Below are 17,686 nucleotides of genomic sequence, written 5' to 3' on the forward strand. Positions count from 1 at the left end.
GAAAAAAAAATGATATATATACAGTATATATATATATATTTAATAACCATATGTCCTGAACCATACAACATGTAAACTGCCATGATCGTCGGATTCTCAGTTTCAGCTCCAAGTTCGGAATGACTACATCATATTCGTGCAGACCTGGTGGTTGTTATCAAGCTGCTCTGCTCCTCAAGCTAGCGTGTAGCTAGTTAGCACAAAATGGACAGGTTTTTGACAATGAATAGACCGAAGCAGCAGACCAACAGCTCTGCTGTGGAGGACTCTGAGGCAAAAAACCTAAGAATTCATGGCAAACTACATTCTGAAAATATGAGGCAGTATACATTAAGTATGGCTTTACAGCCATACAGAAAAATGGCCATGATTGCCTGAAATACGTCCTCTATGTGGAGACCCTCTCAAACGAGTGTTCAGATGTTGTGACATTGTGCACTTGCATCTATTATGTTGATATGTACCAACAGTTGATTGGAAGTGTTCAGGCCACACACCCTCTCAGGTCTGTTCAAACTCTTTGATGCAGTACAAATCTTTCACCACCAGAGGGCGGTATTACTCTGATATACAGAGAGAGTCAGCTGCAGTAAATCACACAGACTTTGTAGTAACTTCATGTTGTGTTGAAGTAAAAATGGAGGGTCATCTAATTTATTTTAATAAGGAGGCCTGAGATGCAAAAGGTCAGAATGAGACTCATGTAGTGAATCTATAAAACTCATCTCAGGCTTCACAGCCAACAGTCAATGATAACAAACAGAATCCAAACACTTGAATGCAACTTTGATTTATTTGAATGTTGTTTTCATGTGACGACACAAAAGTGAAGTCAGATTGAGAATCACATTATTTGATACATGCAGTGAATGTACAGAAAGTTGTCCTGGAGGCAGCAGTGCTGAGATATATCAGCATTTTATAAAGATTCACAGTTCAGCCAATAACAACAGGGTTTGTGACAAATCAGTCACACAGCAGCCTGAACAACATCCTCACAGTGTGAAGAGAAGGGAGCCACTGAAGGTGCTGTAATTATCACTGTTGTCAAAGATAGAATTGCCTGATGGGAGAACCAGGTGAATTTCATCTCCTGCTGTCAGCTCCAACACCAGAGAGTTAGTGAAATACTCAGGTACATAATTGTGGTCGTTGGTCTCAAAGTTATACATAATCCTTTGGTTGTTCTTGTACACTTGTAAACGTACACCACCAGCATGGTAACCAAACGCAGTGAACTGGAGATAGTAGACACCTTTGACTGGTGCTGTGAAGAAACCTACAGAGTGAGAGCAGAAAATGAAAAACAGGAACAACTGATGTATGTAAAATGTCCACATGTGAGCTGCAGTATGTTACCTGTAGATGGATTGTAAGCATTGCCAATGTTGGTGAAGACCTTGCTGTATTTCAGTGTGGTGTCTGTGTTGTATGGTCCAAGAGTTCCTGCATCAGTCAGAGCTGTGTAGAAGGCCACCTTTGGTTTCTCTGATGACACGAAGAAGAACATTTAATGTAACGATTTAACTTAATGTTGGCAATGTGGCAATGTGTGCAGCTGTGTGTGTGTGCAGGTGTGTGTGTGTGTGTGTGTGTGTGTGTGTGTGTGTGTGTGTGTGTGTGTGTGAGTAGATACAACCCTCACCTGCATTTTCTGTCTCCAGCTGGTCAATCCTGAACTTGCTGATGAGAAGTTCACTCTCACTGCTGCTCAGTCTGATCTGCAGGTCTGGAGTTAATGTAATGACAGTGAATCACAGAACAGAGCAGACATCAAAATATCAAACTGTTAACATGCACAACACATTATTTACAGTATCTTGACTCATATCTTCTTTGTCTGTCTGAGTGCTAAAACTATTGTTTCTTTTATGATCAGAACATATACTGACACAATAAGTAGTTTTCCATGTTGTCCAAAACAATAAATGTGATTGTTACACAAATTATTCACACAAATCATTTCTCATCCAACACCTGTGTAGTTAAGATGTTCTTTAGGCAACATAAACTGTTCTTAATTTGAGGTGAAGGTTGTCAGTGTGATACCTGCATTCTCTTTTTCTAGGTCACTTGTTTTGCTCTCGGAGGACGTCAGTCTGCTTTCCAAAGATACCAGTTCTGTGGCTTGGACTGAAAAACAGAAGAAGTTGATTTTTTTTTGTGAATGCGGAAATTAATTTTCCATGATACAAAAACACAAAACAATGAGCTCTATTATATTTTTCATTATGAAAAATTACACATTCATCCTATCCATGTTAGTTTTTGAAGCTTTATTGTTGGAGCTCATAATAAGTTTTTAGTGCTCTGACACACTTCAGTCAAACTCTTCAAGGAAAACATGATCAACATCCATATAAACTGTAATCAGTCTGATCATCTCTTGATGTTTCCAACAGCGCCATCATCAGGTCGACACTTTGGCGAATGACTAATTACCAAAATACTGTCAATATGTTTTTAGCTTTTGTATCAAAGAGACTGGAACTAAAATTGCATTCAAGGAAACACATGTAATTCTTAACAAAGTTTGCAATAATATCACAGACAATAACAAACCATGAAAGTTATAAAACCTTCATGTTTGTCAGTCACAGACCTGCATTCTCTTTTTCTAGGTCACTTGTTTTGCTCTCGGTTGCCGTCAGTCTAGTTCCCAAAGATGTCAGTTCTGTGGCTTGGACTGAAAAACATGAGTTTGATTTATTTTTGTGAATGGTTGAATACATTTCTAACAAAGCTTTAAATACACAAATACAAAACTATGTTTTATCATTGATTAAATGTAGCATAATTATCTCATCCACACCAGGTGGATTGTTACAGCTTTATTCTGGAGCTCACAATAACTTAATTGTTTCACTTCATCACCTGCATTTTCTCTCTCCAGCTGGTCAATCCTGAACCTGCTGATGAGAAGTTCACTCTCACTGCTGCTCAGTCTGGTCTGCAGGTCTGGAGTTAATGTAATGACAGTGAATCACAGAACAGACCAACACATTGTTTACACTAACTTTAATTCTCATCACTTCTGTTGAACCAGCGCTCACAAAGATGTGCAAAACTATTGTAAATGTCCATCACAGGTTTAATCATGATGTGACTCTTACTGTCCAAACAAGTGCAGACAAGTGTGCCACATAGGGTTAGGGTTAGTCAGAAAGGCAAATAAATATACCAGTGGGGCCCACATTGGTATATTTATTTGCCTTTCTGACTCTACAGATTAGAGTTCTCAACAGGTCGGGTCGGCCCGACAAACCCGACCGGACCCGTTTGCGCCGGGTTCGGGCCAAAAAAATACGCAAATGAGCCGGGTCGGGTCGGGCCTCGGTCTTCCTTTTTTATAAAACACATTTCATAAAACACATTTCTTGCAGGTTGTAAATTATATATCGTTTGTTGTGAATCATCACTGTTGGCTGCCTGCTTCATGGGGAGGGGCAGACACAGAAGTGACGCTGCTGCGTGACGTATAGGCTACTCGCGCCTATAGCCTGGCTGGAGAAGATGGGATTGGCTAAAAGTAAACTTGCCACAGGCGAATTCACCCTTGCTTTTCGAGGAGTGGGGAAATCGTCTGTTTCTGTTTCTCTGAATATATTTTCCCACTGGTCGAAGCGCGGTGTCTTCTTTGCAGCGCGAGCGGGTGCTGCTGCTGACGTTGACACAGCACCTGTCTCCTGGCTCGCGCCACCTTTCCGTCTGCTGTCTGTCTGATCATGATAACAAGTGTATGAGGAAAACAATGCAGGCACGCGGGGGGTCGGGTTCGGGCCGGGTTAGGGCAGACAATTCATGCTGGTGTGTCGGTCTGCGTCGGGTTCGGGCTTAAAAACCCACGGGCCGGGTCGGGTCGGGTTGTAATTTTCAGGCCCGTTGAGAACTGTACTCCAGATGAACGTGTCTCTGAACATGAAAGGGAAAGCATGGGGGAGGAGGGGACAGGAACCAGTAAAGATCCAGTTACAGGTGCACTATTGGATCATGTTGTGGGGCTGTGAAGTAAAGTACCAGTGTTGAGTGATTTGCGATATTTCTAAAAACAGGCGATTAATATCAATTATGTGTCATGTGAATATCACATTGATTCATCAATTGCCATCGTCCATATGTTACAGCCGCCGCTGGCTGCCGTTTAACTTGTAACCATTGTGTGTGTTCTATGAGAGATTCTTCCATTATGCAAATCCGGTTGTGTGATTCCCTGTCGCGGATTGGTCCTTCTGGAGCTGAGGCCTACTACTTCCTACTTCCTGTTTCCAGTTCACGGGCGTCTGGGATTGGTGTGGCTGTGACTTGACCAAACCTGCCAATCAAGAGCCTTCAATCTACCGCAGCTGCAGTATAAATGGCATGTGTGTCTTAAGTTTCGCGCAGCTGTGACCCTGTGATCAGCTTGCCTCCCTATGCGTTGCATATCTTCGTGTGTCTTGAATGTTTTAATACTGAGTACCAGAGTTGGTCTCTCTCTCGGTTTGAGCTGCTGTATAGCTGTTTGTTTGTTTGTTTTTGGTGTGCTGTTTTTTGTAAACTTATGGGTGCTGACCTCCTTTTGTTCTTTAGTGTTTTTTTTTTAGAAAGAGCTTAATAGCTGTTATTTATCCAATTTCCTTTTGTGCCTTAGTCATTTGTCAGCACCTGTACAGTCTCTTTTTGTTATATTTTTGTGTACTAGTACACTCTCCTTATTTATTTAATTAAACTCTGACCTTAACCTGAGCCGGTCCAGTGTTGTATTCCACCTCATTTCTTGTCCCAATTGTGTTACTGCTCTCTAAATCAAGCCGGGTCGTAACATAAATGGGGGCTCGTCCGGGATATGAAATGAAAATTGTACATTGGTACTTGTAAATTGACAATGGAATCGGGTCTGTCAGGTGTTTAGTTAAGTGGTGAGTGTTTGCTGAGCTCCTTGATTACTAGGTAAGCTAAGTGAGCTCATTAGGGATTCAGCTGTCTGCTTGAGTGAGTGCTGCTGGCTACTGACACCATGGCAGAAACATTTAAATTGGATACATTTGTAGCACATCCTACTGCTGAACAGGTACAACGTTGTAGGAGGGATGATTTGTTAGAGATAGCTATGCACTTCAATATTCCCTGTATTAGGGCCATGCTTAAAAAAGAAATTAGAGAAAGAGTGATTGGTGGATTGGTGGAACAGGGTGCGATTACTCTGACTGAGCAGATGGAGTCTGTGCCTCTTCCCAGTTCCTCTGCAGAAGCAGAGAGTGGTCCAAGTACTGAGACACCCTCAGCCGATGGGAAGGTTTCCCAGGCAGGTGAACGAGGGAAGACCCCGTTTACTCTGCCTAGGTATGATCCTTCCCCACAGAGCAGTACTGGCCATACCGAGGCACGGCTTAAAGTCCGTCTGGCTCGGCTGCAACTGGAAGCTCGTGAACGGGAGACGCAATCTCAGCTCCAGCTCCAGTTGGAAATAAGAAAAGCTGAACTTCAGGCTGAGACGGAGAGAGCTGTGAGACTGAGACAACTCGAGCTTGAGGCTTCTAACATGGGGCAGAGTGCTCCTAGAGACTCAGGTATAACACCACCTTCCTCCTCCAGCCCACCGAAAAAAGTGTTTGACATTAGTAAGCATGTGGCATTAATACCTGTATTTCGGGATAATGAAGTTGACTCCTATTTCAATGTGTTTGAGAGGATAGCGGTTGCTTTACAATGGCCGCCTGAAGTATGGACGCTTCTGCTCCAGTGTAAAATGCATGGTAAAGCTCAGGATGCTATGGCCGCACTCCCTGTCGAAGATAGCTTAGATTATGAAACTGTCAAGAAAGCTATCTTACGAGCATATGAACTTGTGCCTGAAGTGTACAGACAGAAGTTTCGAGGTCACAAGAAAACTTCTGCTCAAACCTATGTGGAGTTTGCCCGTGAGAAGGGAACTCTATTTGATAAATGGTGTGCAACGTGTAAAGTTAGTGATTTCAATGCATTGAGAGAGCTGATCCTGTTAGAGGACTTTAAGAAGTGTTTGTCGGAGCGTATTGTTGTGTACCTGAATGAACAGAAAGTGAGCACACTTTCTGCTGCCGCTGTGCTGGCTGATGAGTACGTGCTAACTCACAAATCTGCTTTTTCTCCAGTCTCTGCTGTCTCCCGTCCCTCCTCTCCTCCCAGATCCTCTAATCCACGTGGGCCGAAAGAGGAAAGGGAATGTTATTACTGCCACCAGGTCGGCCATGTCATTGCAAATTGCTTGACACTAAAACGCAAAGAGCAGTCCTCACGCCCTTCTCCAGCCAAAGGGGTAGGACTGATTAAAGCAGATTGTGGTGTGAACATTGACTCATCTGATCAGAAAATCGATGACTGTTTTAAGCCATTTGTGTTTGATGCCTTTGTGTCTTTGACTGGTGAGTCAGCTGATAAACACCCCATACGGGCTTTGAGAGATACTGCATGCTCTCAATCTGTTATTCTAGCATCAGCTCTGCCTTTTTCTGATAACTCTGCTTGTCATTACAGTTTAGTTCTTAGAGGAGTTGAAATGGGCTACATGCCACGGCCAGTGCACCGCGTTTATATTCAGTCCACCCTTGTTACTGGATCCTTCCCAGTAGCGGTCTGTACTGAACTGCGGTCTGTACTGAACTGTATTGTTCTCCTGATGGGAAATGATATCGCAGGAGGTAAGGTAACCCCCACACTAGAAGTCCTGGATCAACCCCAGTGTGATGGGATCCAGACATCATGTCAGACACCCCCAAATGTGTTTCCGGCCTGCGCTGTAACTCGTGCTCGTTCCCGTGAAATTAACCCAGATGACCATGAAGTTTCATTGTCTGATAGTTTATTCGTGTCAGTTTTTTCAGGTGACAAAGAGAAAAAGAAAGAGGCTGAGAGCTCCTTATTACCTGTCCAGGATGCATCTGCAAAGCATACGCGCCCGACTGGCCCGGAACTGCCGTTAGCTGGAGATGCGGCATTTCCAGTCAGCCGAGCGTGCTTGAGCCAGATGCAGAAAGCTGACCCAACACTGCGAGAGTGCTTTACCAAGGTGGTGAGTAACGACAAAGCAAGGGATGAACAAGTGGCATATATTATGGATGGTGAGATGCTGACACGTAAATGGTCTCCCCTTGTAACTGGTGATTCCGATTGTGATTCTGTTTACCAGATAGTTGTTCCTGCAGGATGTCGCCAGCATATCATGTCAGTGGCTCATGAGAGTAAGTGGGCAGGACATTTGGGCATAAACAAAACGTATCAAGCCATCCTCCGACATTTCTATTGGCCAGGTCTAAAGTCTGACATTTCTAAACATTGCCGTGCTTGCCATGTGTGTCAGGTTGTTGGGAAACCTAACCAGAGTGTCCCTCCTGCACCCTTACACCCCATTCCTGTTATAGCGGAGCCATTTGAGCGAGTGATTATTGACTGTGTTGGCCCTCTACCTCGAACTAAAAGTGGAAATCAGTACTTGCTAACTATTATGTGCGCTGCCACTCGTTACCCCGAGGCTATTCCCCTTCGTTCGATAACTGCTAGTGCCGTAGTGAAGGCTTTGCTGAAGTTTTTTTCTACTTTTGGATTGCCGCGGGTGGTTCAGACAGACCAGGGCTCTAATTTTAAGTCTGGTCTCTTCAGACAGGTACTCAAGAGTTTGAGTGTGCATCATATCGTGTCCTCCGCATACCACCCCCAATCGCAAGGAGCTTTAGAGCGTTGGCATCAGACGCTAAAGTCGATGCTTAGAAAGTACTGTGTAGAGACTGAGAAACAGTGGGACGAGGGAGTTCCCTTTGGCTTGTTTGCTGCTCGGGATGCCGTGCAAGAATCGATTGGCTTTAGTTCTGCACAGCTTGTTTTCGGCCACATCCCCCGTGGGCCGCTTCAGTCATTGCACGACCAATTATTGTCATGTGAGTCTGTGCCCAAAAAGCACGTGCTAGACTATGTCACCCAGTTCTGTGAGCGTCTTCAACGAGTTAACGCCCTCGCTAAAGCCACCCTTAGTGACTCCCAATCGGTAATGAAGCGCTATTACGATCGTTCTGCGGTATCTCGTTGTTTTGAGGTAGGTGATAAAGTTCTGGTGTTGCTGCCCATCACCAGCTCCGTTTTCGCCGCTAAATTCTCCGGTCCATATGTTATTAAAGAGCGTCTTAGTGACACTAATTATGTTCTCTGTACCCCTGACAGAAGGCGTAAGACTAGAGTCTGTCACATAAACCTGTTGAAACGCTACCAGTCCTGTGAGGAAAATGTTAGCTCTGCTGTCCCCTCGCTCTTAGTAGCTGAGCAGTCAGATGTTAAAGCTGCTGCTCCCATTGTGATAGAGTCTACAGGTGTTCCCCAGAGAGATAATTTAGAGGTGCGCATCCCTACACATCAGCCGGTCCGCCTCCCAAATTCGGAGATGCTTGCAAATCTGTCATGCTGTTTGCAGCATTTAACCACTGCACAACAACATGATCTGGAGGTGCTGATAGGCCAGTACAATTGTCTGTTCAGCGATGTTCCAACCCGCACTTCTGTATTGAAACATGATATAGAGGTAAAAGATGCGCGCCCCATAAAACAACATGCTTATCGTGCCAATCAGACTAAACGTCAGTTGATGAAACAGGAGGTAGAGTATCTCCTACAAAATGATTTGGCTTCTGCTAGTTCCAGTCCGTGGAGTTCGCCGTGTTTGCTAGAAGCTAAATCCGATGGCACTCCCAGGTTTATCACAGATTTCCGCAAAGTAAATGCAGTTACTGTTGGAGATTCGTATCCTCTCCCTCGCATGGAGGATTGTGTCGATAATCTGGACACTGCAAATTTCGTTAGCAAGTTAGACTTGCTAAAAGGGTACTGGCAGGTACCTTTAACGGACCGTGCCAGAGAGATTTCTGCATTCGTCACCCCCGATCATTTCTGCCAGTACAATGTAATGGCTTTTGGTATGCGAAACGCTCCTGCTACATTCCAGAGACTAGTTAACACCGTGTTATCTGGTTTGCCAAATTGCAACGCTTATCTCGATGATTTAATCATTTATGCAGATACATGGGAAAATCATATGCATGTATTGGAGCAGGTTTTTGACCGTTTGGCCCGTGCTACATTGACTCTAAATTTGGCCAAATGCGAGTTTGGAAAAGCCACCTTAACTTATCTTGGTCAACAGGTTGGACAGGGACATGTGCGCCCTGTTGAGGCAAAGATTGTTGCCATCAGGGATTTCCCCATCCCAACCACACGTAAAGCACTGCGTCGGTTCCTAGGAATGGCTGGCTACTATAGGAGTTACTGCCGCAACTTCTCCAGTATCGCCTTTCCGCTAACCAGCCTACTCAGCACCAAGGTAGACTACGTGTGGACCACAGAGTGCCAGGTAGCGTTCGATAGTGTAAAGACTTTATTAAGTCATGCTCCCGTGCTCGCGGCCCCTGATTTTTCCACGCCCTTTAAACTCGAGGTAGATGCCAGCGCAGTGGGAGCTGGCGCAGTCCTGTTACAGAGAGGGGAGGATGGTATTGATCATCCTGTTGCTTACTTTTCCCGCAAGTTCAACAGACACCAGGCAAATTATTCCACCATTGAGAAGGAAACCCTTGCTCTGTTGTTAGCACTACAGCACTTTGAGGTCTATGTTGGGTCTACTTCTCTACCTGTTGTTGTGTTCACTGATCATAATCCCCTTGTTTTTCTGTCCCGCATGTTTAATCACAATCAGCGACTCATGCGGTGGGCACTGTTGGTACAAGATTTCAACCTCGACATCCGACATAAAAAGGGATCTGAAAATGTGTTAGCTGATGCTTTGTCTAGACCGTAGAGCTTAGCTGGGTGGTATGTATGTGGTCTTAATGTCAAGCCGTAAGGGCTTGTAATTTAAGGGGGGGGGTGTTACAGCCGCCGCTGGCTGCCGTTTAACTTGTAACCATTGTGTGTGTTCTATGAGAGATTCTTCCATTATGCAAATCCGGTTGTGTGATTCCCTGTCGCGGATTGGTCCTTCTGGAGCTGAGGCCTACTACTTCCTACTTCCTGTTTCCAGTTCACGGGCGTCTGGGATTGGTGTGGCTGTGACTTGACCAAACCTGCCAATCAAGAGCCTTCAATCTACCGCAGCTGCAGTATAAATGGCATGTGTGTCTTAAGTTTCGCGCAGCTGTGACCCTGTGATCAGCTTGCCTCCCTATGCGTTGCATATCTTCGTGTGTCTTGAATGTTTTAATACTGAGTACCAGAGTTGGTCTCTCTCCCGGTTTGAGCTGCTGTATAGCTGTTTGTTTGTTTGTTTTTGGTGTGCTGTTTTTTGTAAACTTATGGGTGCTGACCTCCTTTTGTTCTTTAGTGTTTTTTTTTAGAAAGAGCTTAATAGCTGTTATCCAATTTCCTTTTGTGCCTTAGTCATTTGTCAGCACCTGTACAGTCTCTTTTTGTTATATTTTCGTGTACTAGTACACTCTCCTTATTTATTTAATTAAACTCTGACCTTAACCTGAGCCGGTCCAGTGTTGTATTCCACCTCATTTCTTGTCCCAATTGTGTTACTGCTCTCTAAATCAAGCCGGGTCGTAACATAAATGGGGGCTCGTCCGGGATATGAAATGAAAATTGTACATTGGTACTTGTAAATTGACAATGGAATCAGGTCTGTCAGGTGTTTAGTTAAGTGGTGAGTGTTTGCTGAGCTCCTTGATTACTAGGTAAGCTAAGTGAGCTCATTAGGGATTCAGCTGTCTGCTTGAGTGAGTGCTGCTGGCTACTGACACCATGGCAGAAACATTTAAATTGGATACATTTGTAGCACATCCTACTGCTGAACAGGTACAACGTTGTAGGAGGGATGATTTGTTAGAGATAGCTATGCACTTCAATATTCCCTGTATTAGGGCCATGCTTAAAAAAGAAATTAGAGAAAGAGTGATTGGTGGATTGGTGGAACAGGGTGCGATTACTCTGACTGAGCAGATGGAGTCTGTGCCTCTTCCCAGTTCCTCTGCAGAAGCAGAGAGTGGTCCAAGTACTGAGACACCCTCAGCCGATGGGAAGGTTTCCCAGGCAGGTGAACGAGGGAAGACCCCGTTTACTCTGCCTAGGTATGATCCTTCCCCACAGAGCAGTACTGGCCATACCGAGGCACGGCTTAAAGTCCGTCTGGCTCGGCTGCAACTGGAAGCTCGTGAACGGGAGACGCAATCTCAGCTCCAGCTCCAGTTGGAAATAAGAAAAGCTGAACTTCAGGCTGAGACGGAGAGAGCTGTGAGACTGAGACAACTCGAGCTTGAGGCTTCTAACATGGGGCAGAGTGCTCCTAGAGACTCAGGTATAACACCACCTTCCTCCTCCAGCCCACCGAAAAAAGTGTTTGACATTAGTAAGCATGTGGCATTAATACCTGTATTTCGGGATAATGAAGTTGACTCCTATTTCAATGTGTTTGAGAGGATAGCGGTTGCTTTACAATGGCCGCCTGAAGTATGGACGCTTCTGCTCCAGTGTAAAATGCATGGTTAAGCTCAGGATGCTATGGCCGCACTCCCTGTCGAAGATAGCTTAGATTATGAAACTGTCAAGAAAGCTATCTTACGAGCATATGAACTTGTGCCTGAAGTGTACAGACAGAAGTTTCGAGGTCACAAGAAAACTTCTGCTCAAACCTATGTGGAGTTTGCCCGTGAGAAGGGAACTCTATTTGATAAATGGTGTGCAACGTGTAAAGTTAGTGATTTCAATGCATTGAGAGAGCTGATCCTGTTAGAGGACTTTAAGAAGTGTTTGTCGGAGCGTATTGTTGTGTACCTGAATGAACAGAAAGTGAGCCTCATTTCTTGTCCCAATTGTGTTACTGCTCTCTAAATCAAGCCGGGTCGTAACACATATAAATTGTAATCAGTCTGATCATCTCTTGATGTTTCCAATAGCGCCATCATCAGGTCGACACTTTGACTAATGACTAATTGACTAAATACTTTCAATGTTTTTACCTATTTTATCAAAGACACTGGAACTAAAATTGCATTCAGTGAAACACATGTAATTCTTGACAAAGTTTGCAATAATATCACAGACAATAACAAACCATGAAAGTTATAAAACCTTCATGTTTGTCAGTCACAGACCTGCATTCTCTTTTTCTAGGTCACTTGTTTTACTCTCGGTTGCCGTCAGTCTAGTTCCCAAAGATGTCAGTTCTGTGGCTTGGACTGAAAAAAAGAAAAATGTGAGTTTTATTTGTAAATGATAAAATTAATTCATGAATGATTTATTTTATGTGAAAAAAGTTTACTGTGGAGTTTCCGATCATTACATCATAGCACTGACACACTTCAGTGGAACATGATCATCACTGAACAGGAAAAGTAATCAGTCTGTACCTGAATTCTCTCTCTGCAGCAGCTCCACGTGAACATTGAGCTCCACCACCATGTCTCTCAGTGCCCTCAGCTCCATCCAGATGTCACAGGTGGTTTGCTCTGTGGTCTGCTCGGTCGATTCCTCAGCTGCATGTTTTGGATCTGTGTTCTGGTTGATCTGAGTCACCTCACCGAGGCCTCCAGCCTCCCCCTGAGCCCCTGATCCACACAGACCGAGCAGCAACAATAGCAAACCAACAACAACCCTCATCGTCTCCACAAAGGTACAGTGGTAGAGTGGGTCTGTCTTATATCGTCTCCAAACTTCAGCTGGCTGAACGAATGGGAAAAACAACAAGTGTTTCTTGTTTGACAGTTTGATTCAAGGCCTCAGATTATTCAATATGTTCTCTGTGCTGGTGAGAAAATACAAGCTGCTACAGGCTGGAGGAACACTTTAACTGTGACACCCTCTCATGTAGTCACAACTGTGTCAACACTGTGTTCATTAAAACACACACATGGACATGTCTTCACTCCGACTCTAATGAGCTCATTCTCTCACAAAGGTTCAAATTAATATGAAAACCATGCTTGGATTGAGCACTGTGATCGTCCTGAGAGTGGGTCAGGGGTCAAAAGTCAAGGGTCAGATCTTCATATTTATTTTTAAGCTGAATCGCACAAAACTCCAATTTTCTATATGATGTTGCATCAATTCCTCCACATTTTCTTGCTTTTATCATCAGTTTGTTTCTCATCAAGCCAACCAAAATCTTTTTCAGTTATAAAGATTTGTGCTTTTATTGTCTTTAACTAGAAAATATGAATCTTAAATCTTCACAGTGTGTCAGGAAATGCTAATGCTTTCTTAATGCAGATATTAATGATGCACAGTAAACAGAAAAACACCTTCAGTCATTACACGTTTCTCAAAAAAATCATTCATATTCATATTTTGATCAGGAAGACTTTAATGCATATTGACAAGACTGCATTTGTAGAAAGCTGAGGTGGTTTATGAGCAGGACAACAACAGATGTCAGTTTAACTGCAACATGTTGATGCATATGACATGAAAACTGTTACAAATTAAACTGAACCATTTAATCATGAACAATTCAAGCCTCACATCAACACCTCTGATTGCAGGTTTACATCTTCAGTTTTGGTTCTAGAACAGATTGACAATATCACCAAACCCTGACACTTTCTTTATAAAGTATACAGTAAGTTGTTTGAATATTTTCTGTCCTCTTGAGCACCTTGTTTTGTGTTTGATGTGTATCCTCTTGCACTGTGCTATAGTGTCTTATAGATGTACACAGCACCAGATATGTAGCCGTGCTCCTGCTCCGACACCGCTCTCTCCCAGTCCTCCACCTGAGAGGACTCTACACAAGTCCACAGCTCCTCTTCCTCCATCTGCTTCAGCTCACGCTCCAGTGAGGCTTTGTATTGCAGGTTGTCATGGTTACTTCTGGTTGTCATGCAAATGTAGCCACCTAGAGTAAAACAGGCAACGGTGCAGTGTTAAACCTCACCTGTCGCTAAGAGACACTGGTGTCAAATCAAAGATCAGAACTGCAGGTGAGACAGCGTCAAACCTAAAAAATGAAAATCTTCTCACCTGGTTTGGTGGATTTGCAATATTCTTTGACCACATCAACAGGAACCTGACCGACACTGAGCGCTCCGACGAACACAACCACGTCAAACAGACCTGCAGGAAGTGAAGAGAGGCCATCAGTGAGAAGACTGGCAATTTCAATATAGTTATTATATATTATTTATGTCTATCACTGGGTCAGATTCTGACTTATCCTGGTTGGATAATTCACCTCATGGTGGGCCAACATTAACCCCTGGACCCCACTGACTAATAATAATAATACTATAGATTAATAATATTTAATGGTCATAATTCTAGAGATCTTTTCATAGTAAAGTCGATCACAAACAATCATATAGGATTGATGATATGTAAACATGTCTGTCATGTCTGTGACAGAGTAAACACATAAAAGGAATTAATAAAATTACCCCACTGCACAGGTAGCTGCCCTTCTCCCAGCATGCACTGCTTCAGGTCCTGGTACAACCCGCTCTCTCTGGCCACCTCCAGCATAGCCTGGCTTCCTTCAATACCCACAAAATGTCCAAATCCATGTCTCTTCATCTGTTCAACAGACGCACATTTAGTTGTAAATCAGTCTGGTCAAATCCACTGAATGTGAATCTGGAAAATAAAAACTGAGGTTCTAAATCACAGAACCAAGAAAAGAAAAACCCTCAAATAAAAGTTCTGATGCAAAGAAGAAAGCACGTCTTTACATTTATCAAACAAACTAGAGATCGACACAGAAGTCATATTTTATAGAAAGGATCACTTTTGGTCTTGTAGGTTCACCTGTTGTGCCACCAGTCCGGTGCCACAGGCCACATCCAACACGACAGCCGCCTCACGATCGCCGCTGAAATGTGTGGAGATGCTGTTTGCTGCCAGACTCGGTGCACGGTAGTCCAGAACAGCCACATCCTATTCAGATGAGTCTGAAGTAAAACCAGTGACTTTGAGCACAGATGCAGAAGGCAAACATGAACATCTATCTGAGCATATTCATTCATTTTGTATGAAGACATCACACTATGGAATATATACTGTAGAACTGCTGTGAGTGCAGTGACACTATATTTGGGCATGATTTAAGGAAAAAATAGTCTTTTAATCTTTATACAATACAGAGATACAGAGCCTTTATAATGTTATATATTGAACTGTGTTATTTAGATTAAGGGGGCACTTTGTAGTTTTGAGAGAAGAAATTAAAAGTCAGAATCTTAACAGTTATTATATTAATTATGTAATAATACAAACTCAGAAATATCAATTTTTCTACAACTGAATACACACTGTTAGAAGCTAGAAAGGTGGCAGGGTCCGCCACATATAAACAAAGTAAAACAGAATGAAACTGTGTTGTCGTTTAAGGTCAGTTTGTGTATTTCATTTGTTTAGGCATAAAAATAAGATCTTTCTCTTCTAATTAATATTCCTTTGTAGTATAAAAGAACCATAGTTAGAAAATAGTGACTAATGATAACTGATAATAACTGTTATATGATAAAAGTAAGAAATGAAGGGTAATCAAGTGTGAAAGAGTTGCTGAAACATACTACTGGACACCAGCTGATTGAATTGTGCATCTACTGATTAAAGCTGCTGTAGTGTGATGATGTGAAGAGTGAAAATGTAAACACAGATATAAGAACAAAATCATATAACCAGATATACAACACTGCTATTGTTCTTTAAAATGCAGATATGATGGGATATATCAAGAAGGGACTGAGTTATCAAAGAGTTTCTAAGAGCCAGAGATACAGATAGAGGAAAAGCACCTGATTAAAAAAAACAAAGTGAGGTGAAGAGCAACTGGTCTATGTGCAGTTCTGCACGTGGGCCAAAGCTTCACACAGGTGCAGAAGGAAGAACGAGAGTTTTCCATAGAAAAATAGCAGCGTCAGCAGAAATAAAGAAGAGTAGTGATTGGTTGAGGCATGAAGCCTGTGACGCCCTCTCATGTAGTCACAACTGTGTCAACACTGTGTTTATTAATACACACACAGACACACACTGATCCTGATGCTGCATGTGTGGCTGACTCAACTCAGTGAGTAAAAAGACAAAAGTATTTAAAAAACGTATCCACATCTTTGTTCTTATACAGTGTGAATATTTCCCATGAGCCTCTACACCACAACATCTGCCATCAAAAACTTTATCACAAAATGCAGACTGTCATATATTTTTCATGCAGTTGGCAGCAGTTAGCGGTGACTCTGGTGATATACTGCCCCCTATATGTTGCGAGTACGAATTCAGCAGTTGGCCAATTCTTACTTATTCTGTAATCTCCTTGTTTTCACCTGCATTTGCTCATTTGTCAGCAGGATTACATAAAAACTATGGAGGTGATCTCCATCAAAACTGAGAGGGACGATGGGTCTCAGCCCAGAATAGACCCCACTAACTCCTCCAGCTGAAGGGATGGACCCCACGTTCTGAAATAGGGCGCTTTTCATATTTTTTCCTTAATTTCTCAGAGAATAATTCATTGGTCTTGATGAAAAGAAATCAGGTGTATTTATGTCACTTCAATCTATGAATAATTGTTGGGCCAGTAACTCATTTCATGCAAAGTACAAAATAAAGTTCAAGGCACATGGACAGTCTAGAGCAGTGAATTTCAAAGTGGAGACCACCAGGGGGCGCTAGGGGGGCTCATAAAATTGGAGGGAAAATAAGAAAAAAAAAATATATATATACAGTATATATATATATATATATTTAATAACATATGTCCTGAACCATACAACATGTAAACTGCCATAATCGTCGGATTTTCAAGTTCAGCATGACTACATCATATTCGTGCAGACCTGGTGGTTGTTATCAAGCTGCTCTGCTCCTCAAGCTAGCGTGTAGCTAGTTAGCACAAAATGGACAGGTTTTTGACAATGAATAGACGGAAGGAGCAGACCAACAGCTCTGCTGTGGAGGACTCTGCGGCAAAAAACCTAAGAATTTGTGGCCAACTACAATCCTAAAATATGAGGCAGTATACATTAAGTATGGCTTTACAGCCATACAGAAAAATGGCCATGATTGCCTGAAATGCGTCCTCTATGTGGAGACCCTCTCAAACGAGTGTTTAGATGTTGTGACATTGTGCACTTGCATCTATTATCTTGATAATTACCAACAGTTGATTGGAAGTGTTCAGGCCACACACCCTCTCAGGTCTGTTCAAACTCTTTGATGCAGTACAAATCTTTCACCACCAGAGGGCGGTATTACTCTGATATACAGAGAGAGTCAGCTGCAGTAAATCACACAGACTTTGTAGTAACTTCATGTCGTGTTGAAGTAAAAATGGAGGATCATCTAATTTGATTTTAACAAGGAGGCCTGAGATGCAAAAGGTCAGAATGAGACTCATGTAGTGAATCTATAAAACTCATCTCAGGCTTCACAGCCAACAGTCAATGATAACAAACAGAATCTGAACACTTGAATGCAACTTTGATTTATTTAAAATTGTTTTCATGTGACGACACAAAAGTGAAGTCAGATTGAGAATCACATTATTTGATTCATGCAGTGAATGTACAGAAAGTTGTCCTGGAGGCAGCAGTGCTGAGATATATCAGCATTTTATAAAGATTCACAGTTCAGCCAATAACAACAGGGTTTGTGACAAATCAGTCACACAGCAGCCTGAACAACATCCTCACAGTGTGAAGAGAAGGGAGCCACTGAAGGTGCTGCGATTATTACTGTCACCATAGACAGAACGGCC

General features: G+C 42.8%; 1 protein-coding gene and 1 long non-coding RNA gene across 2 annotated transcripts in view; both read right to left on the minus strand.

The window, feature by feature from the left end:
• LOC115594008 (complement C1q-like protein 2) overlaps positions 1-17,686 on the minus strand; it is a 108,408-nt gene that overhangs the window by 21,698 nt on the left and 69,024 nt on the right. The window lies entirely within an intron of this gene.
• LOC115594030 (uncharacterized) lies at positions 1,709-12,499 on the minus strand. Its single transcript, XR_003986409.1, has 3 exons — positions 12,345-12,499; positions 2,050-2,133; positions 1,709-1,729 (listed from the first exon to the last, which is right to left on the minus strand). It is a non-coding gene; the product is annotated as an uncharacterized LOC115594030 (long non-coding RNA).

Source organism: Sparus aurata, chromosome 13, assembly GCF_900880675.1.
Source record: "Sparus aurata chromosome 13, fSpaAur1.1, whole genome shotgun sequence".
Taxonomy (NCBI): domain Eukaryota; kingdom Metazoa; phylum Chordata; class Actinopteri; order Spariformes; family Sparidae; genus Sparus; species Sparus aurata.